This window comes from Macrobrachium nipponense, chromosome 17 (genome assembly GCF_015104395.2).
Source record: "Macrobrachium nipponense isolate FS-2020 chromosome 17, ASM1510439v2, whole genome shotgun sequence".
NCBI classification, from domain to species: Eukaryota; Metazoa; Arthropoda; class Malacostraca; order Decapoda; family Palaemonidae; genus Macrobrachium; species Macrobrachium nipponense.
The window spans coordinates 65,093,451-65,100,950 of NC_087210.1; positions in this window are offsets into that span (position 1 = coordinate 65,093,451).

A 7,500-nucleotide genomic window follows, 5' to 3' on the forward strand; every position below is an offset into this window, starting at 1 on the left:
TTCCTCTACATGATAAAGCTTAGGTAAAAGGTACCAGGTCTTCTAATGACGATAGCTAACTCTGTTCTCCTTGTCTACCATCTCTGTTACAAGTTATGAAGGAACAGACAGTAGTTCGAACATATGAACATACAATCAAATGAGACACGCTACAGATCACGTAGGCGGTAGTTGTCTCAAGCAGGGAGCTTGGACTAATGTTTATAAACAATTGAATGACTACAGGTGACGGCATGTTATCTTAGCCTACATACTTATTGTATACGTCATCTTTAGCGTCTCTAGTCTGATCACATTCCTGCAAGCAATCTTTTATATATATGGACTAACATTCCATATTTTTATTATGTAAACACTTACATTAGCTCGGTCAGCTACCAAAACCAACCACTGAATATTACTCAAACTTGACTTGCATTTGACTTATAGGAGTGTGATACAGACACTATGTGAATATATATAGTATATATATAAGAAAAGAAAAATTCATGGTGTACATGAATTGATTCAAGTAATAAAATATAAAACAATGATATTGGTAAATAATAGTGATCACGTGATATATAATGATACAGTTTTTCACTTCATCTCTTTAAGATACTTATGCTACAGAAAATACTAATGTACTCTGATAATTGCATAGAATGAAGATTAACATGATAAAAATCATATTTTAACTGATAAAATATTTCATATATGAATTGATAAAATTATTAATGTTTATGCTGATTGATTCGTGGATTTTTATGCTAACTGTTATATATCTGATTCATTAATTCATATACTAACTCATAAATAACTGCAGATAATGGTAAGATATAAGGTAACAGATTGATTATAGGCTACCTGATTTGTTTATACATATGTATATGGATTCATATAATTATGATTAATATATGTGCACTTTAAATAGATTCCTATTGCGTACACGCAAAGATATATTTAGATTCTGTTATTTATGATCATTTATATAAGAGATTCCTATTGCGTACACGCAAAGATATATATTATGATCAATTATATATAGGATACATGATACTTTATATATATAGGATACATGACCGAGGTTATACTACTTCACTTTCAACTAGCTTTCGAACAACTTTTTCGTCCATTACACAGTTCAGAACAACACCCCTTTAGCCAAATGAAACGGCCTTTTTCAATGGTTTAAAACAAGGGGAAAAATTTGAACCTGGGCGGGGGTCCAACGTTCCATTTGCGCTCATACTTATTCTCTGCATCCTAAGGCTACACGATTACGTTTCGCGATGAATAGATCATCCCAGCACGAGTCCTTCGCCAGCAAAGTAGAGTTGAATATCCTTCGGGTCGTAATTGTCGGAAGTATGTCCCTTTTTGTAGTCGATTCCGACAGCCGCTGGAGCGTTCCGTATGAAAACGATATTAACGACGAGGTACGTGTCGGTCGAAGAAGTCCATGATGGTGCTATTCCTTTAACATTGTAGGCGGTTGTTACTCGACTTGCCGTCGTCCGCAGCGACGAAACGATTTTTTATTTTTTGAAGTTGCGATGTGAAACTCTCGTATGCAGGATACTGTAACCAGGTTCCATTAATCAGCCTGCAAGTTAAATATACTTGTCACAAGGGCAAAAAGTAAATTAGACAACATCCAAATACAGGGGAGGAAGAGAGCCATTTAGACCAGACGTACCCCACATGAATTCCGCTGTACAAACTTTTTTATCATGGCATAACAATGAGTGAAACCTATCCAGGTCTATGAGGACTGTAAAAAATATCCATAATTATAAAAAATAAACAGGATATTCAACACGAACCCCAAAGAAAATCCGATATACTGGTAGTAAGTTACTAGACAAAGAAAGTGGAAAACGGAGCTAATTGTAAGTTGCCAGGCAAAATAAGAGTCAAAGAGAAGATTAACAGGATGCTGTAGTTCTCTATGCTAACTGAAATTAAGTTGTGATAAAATCTGATCCTATGTGCCTAACAAAAAAGTTTCATATTCAATTTTCTCGTGCGCATCCTCTGAGGTTAACTTTAAAAAACTTTATTTAATAGGTAGGAGGTGCAACGAAAAAAACCCACTATGTAAACTAATTTCTAAATAAACTTTGGGTTTTTCAAGAAAATGTGACATTTTCCCATGAATGTGATTTACCTGGATTGTAATAAGCTATGTTGCAAAGTAAATAATCCCATATCCAATCGTGATATTCTAAATGTCTATGAGGTTCAGAAAAAAATTAATTCATTTGATGTTAATAGAAATTCTATTTCCTTATTTTGTTTATTAATTTTAAAATGATTGCAAGTTGCTTTGCGCATACGATAGACACCTGTACCTAAAACGTCTGCCTTGCCATGAGAAGTTCGGCTAAGCATTCCTTTCTCCAGTCAATCTGCTTTTGCAAGCAGAGACGAACACAGATGAAGCCTGTGTAAGCAGATATTGAGGTTAAAAGGGAACAAAATGCTGATACGGCAATGATGACGTCGTCACTGGCAGGGAGATTGCTCTCAGCCAGCTAAGAGTTACGTTACTTGCTATAATAAATACGACTTTTAGGATAAATTTTTTGTTTTTTTTTTAATACTCGACCCACATGAGAAGAATGTCTGAAAAAAAAAACAGTACCAAAATTGAACAATATATTAGTTCATGTTGGAAAACTGCATAATGAATTATGTTTAATTAAATATTCTATTCAAACTAATGCAAAAAAAGGTTTCCATACACAAATTCTATATATATTATTAGGCCCTGTATAAGATTCATATAGATTATTTTCATAGATAACATTTTCACTTTCTAGACTTCCTGACTTTTAAAATCTCTTTTATTTTATTTTATTTTATTTAGTATTTATTATTATTTTTATTTATTTATTTATTTATTTATTTATTTTTTTTTTTCTCATTGACTACGAAATATAAATCCCCGGGACAGACAATATGTCAGTAGATTTGGATATGTGTTTGAACTTTTAGCTTTATTTGTCATTACTAAAGCGTTAAGTTAGAGTTCAAATCTTTACGCATATATATTTGGATATTTAATGGTTACGTTTTGCTTATTGATATTATCGTGATTCCTTTTTTATTATAATTTTGTAACCCTTCCGACTTCTTACGGAGTGTATTATATGACTCCACTTGTATCCATATTTATTTTATTTTTTTTATATTTATTATTTATATATTTTTTTTTTATATATATTTGATAAATTAATGGTTGGCTTGGAATATGTGGGAAAAAAAAGTGTTTTCTAGCGGCGTACCGTATAAGGCTACTTGCGGCATCAATTCTATAGATACAAGAATAAAATGATAAAACGTATTTTTTAAAAACCGCGAGAAAGAAAACCGCTTATAATCCAGTTTCGGATCCAACATCACGAGTTGTAACTCCGTAAGACATTGACTTCTAGATTTAATTATTCCGTTTATTCTACCAAACGATTTGACTTCTCTGGGTGATAAAATATATTATGGTTTTCTTAATGGAAAGGGAATCCACACACGAGTTTAAGGAGATTATTATTGATTTATACCACCCGAGTCAGATTATCATGTGTTGAATTCCATGTTTACTGATTTAGCACTCTATAAATATTCCTAACGCACTCAATGCGGTGTGGTTTTTTTTTTAGTGCTATTAATTCTATAATAACGTGTCAAGGAAAACTATTAACACTAAGAAGTGTTTTATTCCCTCTGTCAGACTCGTAATTCTGTTAATAATTCTAAGTATATTATTCTTTCAAGGATTGATTTGGCACAGGATAGGCCCTTAAACTGACCAGGTGTCTTAGTTGTGTCCCTTGTTTTTCATGACACGTGTTTACAATCAGTTATTGTGGCTTTTTATATCTGTAAGCATTGTAGGCCAGAAAACAGTGATTTGGCTTTTTCTTCTTGAAAAAGGAGGAAACCCAAAAAAAATGGTGACGGAATGAAACCAGTTTATGACGATTGGAACCATATGAGAAAGATTATTAATACTACCTGGGGTCGTTAGTCATCTGCTGTGTTCTTCGGTTTTCCTCCGTCACAGACCTACATATAATATTACATTTGATTACATTATTTTTTGATACACATACTTTAAAATGTACTTTTGCTTTAGGGTTTCTGCTCGAAGTGTTTATTGTTTTTGCCTAGTAAGCACTGACCCTGTTTCCGTTCGAACCGTGTTTATTGTTTGGGTGTTTATTGCTGCTGACTCTGTTCCGTTCGAAGTGTTTATTGTTTGGGGGTTATGTCTGTTGACTCTTGCTTTGTTCAGTTTGTAACAGTTCTGCGCTAAACCCAACCCAGATATTCAATGCTCGCGATCTCTTGGGTTAAGGAATTTCTTTTGTTTAGATACCCGGTTTTTAACAATAGGGCACGGATGGTTCTATATCTTTTTTTAGTCAATCTAATTTGGTTTTTCTTTGCTGTATGGTGCGGGATGCTGAAGGATAATGCGTCAGCTATGATTAATTGCTTTCCCAGGTAGATATCTTAACTGGCTCCAAAGACCTGAACATGACATTTGTCACCGAGTTCCTTTTGGACTGTGATTAAAGCCTTTGAAAAACTCGGTAAAGGACTCATGTTCAGTAAGGACTTTATCAGCTTAGCCATTTAGATTATGAACTTAAAATGTACTAGTGTTTAAAGATACTAGCCCTTCCATTGCCTATTACTGCATATTTACTTTCAGAGGGTTCTTTAGTTTAACCGTGAATAAAAAGCTATAGGGAAGAACTTGTTTATCATATTACTGAAGTAGTATCCCTCTTACCCTTGGTCTGAGGCCGTCTGTTGCGATAAAAAAAAATCCTTATTATTTAAATCAGGGATTTTTTTAAAGTTAGGGTAAGCTGCATTATTCCGCTATAAGATATCGAACGCCTGTTGATGCTTTTTAGACCATATAAATAAAATCTTACGCTTTTTTTTTCTTGTAAAGGAGATCTGTTAAAGAGCCCCCCTATATTTTTTTTTTGATTGAAGAGTCTACATATTTGCATACGATTGTAATACCCACAACAGCGAAAACAAAAAAGTGCTGTATCCCTTTTTACGTTAATAGGTACCCCGGAAGTTATGAATAGCGAACACCTTACCATTGGACTACGTTTTTTAAGACCTTGACCAGACACATAAAACCTAGATAAACATGTCGGTTTTAAAAAAACAAAAAAAACTCACATTTAGTTTTTTTATTTTCTCTCTGAGATTATTTGTCTTTGTCTCTGTAGCACTAGCTCTCACTTTATGTGGAATGTACTTCTAAGGTATTAAAAAGAAAAGATACAAGATCATCCATATAGGGCATGTAGGTTATCCCTTAAAGTCTCCAAACATATATTGTAAATGGGGCGCAACGTAAGCCGGGAGGCATACGTAAAAAATTGATAATGTCCCCCTGAGTGTGCTTGCAAAACGGAGTATGAGGTACAAATCACTTAGGTAATGGTATCAGGTAAAAACTTTCTTTTAAGTAAGTCCAAGTTGTGTGAAAAAAAAAAAATTTATTCTAAGCTAACAGAGATAAGATGTCGTCGGTACATGGCACAATGGAACTGGAAAACTATCGGGAGTCGTTTCCTTGTTTAAGCGACAGAAAAGAAATCTACGCAGATACGCCCAAGTCCGATCTTTTATGGCATGACGTTGCTAAAAGGGAAAAATTATATGGGCTTATTTGATTTCCTAATGACTCCTATTACTAAACATTTTTCAACTTCGTTCATTATCTCTATTTTGAATGAAATTTCATTGGGGTTCTACACGAAGGCACGTATATAGCTTTATGTTTGTCCTTAGACCCCGTATTTTTGTTTTCAATGACATCCGTTTTTTTCTCCCAGAGATCACTCGCTAGTGGAGAAACTTCTGGTATTTCAGGTAAAGATCAAAAAAAATTTCTGCTGAATCACCTCTGCTTGAATGATCCTTCTTTACGGTATATTTACTTTAGATAGATATCAGAGAGATTCATCTACGACTGGGTTGGGCGGGATTTAAAAATTAGCAACAATAAAAAAGCGATATTTATACTTCCGTATCACGACTATGTATACTTTTAGGGTTCTTTGTCGCGGAAATCGTATATTTCAGAGTGTCGGGAAGGATTAAATTTCATTTCCCAGCAAAGTCTTTTTACACGCACTAAGACATTTTTCGAGGGTGCATGATCTCGAGATTTTGCGTGCAAAGGTTGAACGACCGGTTTGTGGGAGATTCTGTTGGTCATTTGAACAATTTGTTACGATTTATGAGACAAGAAATGTATAGTTTCCAAAATTTTGATAAATAAGTTATATTTGATAACTGTCTCATTTTTGTTTCAAACGTTTTATATGTTTGAAAGGGTTTATAGGATTTCCCTTTGATAAACACCCGCTTATTTTGCAGGATGTAAGATAATATTTTGGTATACCCCTAGATGAATCTTACAATTACACTAGATACAGATCAATGTTTTTTATAACTATAGAGTATCTGTAAGCGCTCGCTTATCCGGACTCTCATTAGGGGAAGTCTTCGAACAACAGACGGTGAGTCCGTAAATACAGGATAATACGTGTACTAATAAGAAATAAATCAAGATATTCAATTTTTACGACCCCCGCGTACAGTCGGGCTTAATCCACCACTACTTATAATAACTTATGTATAAAAAAAAAAAAAAACGAAAAAAAACCTGTCTGATTACTTTATTTTACGGTCGTGTGATGCATAGGGAAAATTCCTTTCCTTTTTTTTTTAATTTTAAAAAGGTTTTTATTTGGGGAGTATGACCAACATCGCTTTTTCCCCACTCTGCTAAAGAGTCGCTTTTATTGTGTGTTGGAATTTGCTTTGCTTTGAACACTTCGGCAGTTTTTTGACTGACCTTGACCGCTTGACTAGGTGACACAGTCACCGAGTTTGCTTGTTTGATTCTGAACGGGCCTACTGTTTCTATTTCTTTTTGTAATAATTAGTATCCTTCTCTTTATTACCATCGGCAACGTATTGTGTGTTTTTTAGCATTATGTTGCTGGTTACGTATAAAGCAATGAATGACGAACTATTAGGAAACTGAGCGATTACTAATAAGACAAGTATCACTACCGCATTCCATATTAACTGTTTGTACTTCATTCTTTGCTAAAATTTGAAATAGTGAGGGATCCTGGTCAGCGCATTTAGCCTGATGAAAGTTTTTTACAGACATGATATTCCTTGCAATCCAGCCATATTTTTAAAGTTAAGTGAGTCATTGAGGTTCGATATTTTATATACTCAAAAAAACTCAAGGCTAAAAACTGCGATCGGACTTGCAAAGGAGCATTTATTGTCATGACCCGAAATAGTAGTTACCTCTAATTTATATAGATTTGTACGGGTGTTCCACTTGTTGTGTGTGTTTCTAATCACTACGGTGCTTAACGAACCCTATCCATGCATCTGTATATACAGACGTCCACTGCGTAAACGATATTCACTGTTTAATATGATTTGTTACGTAAG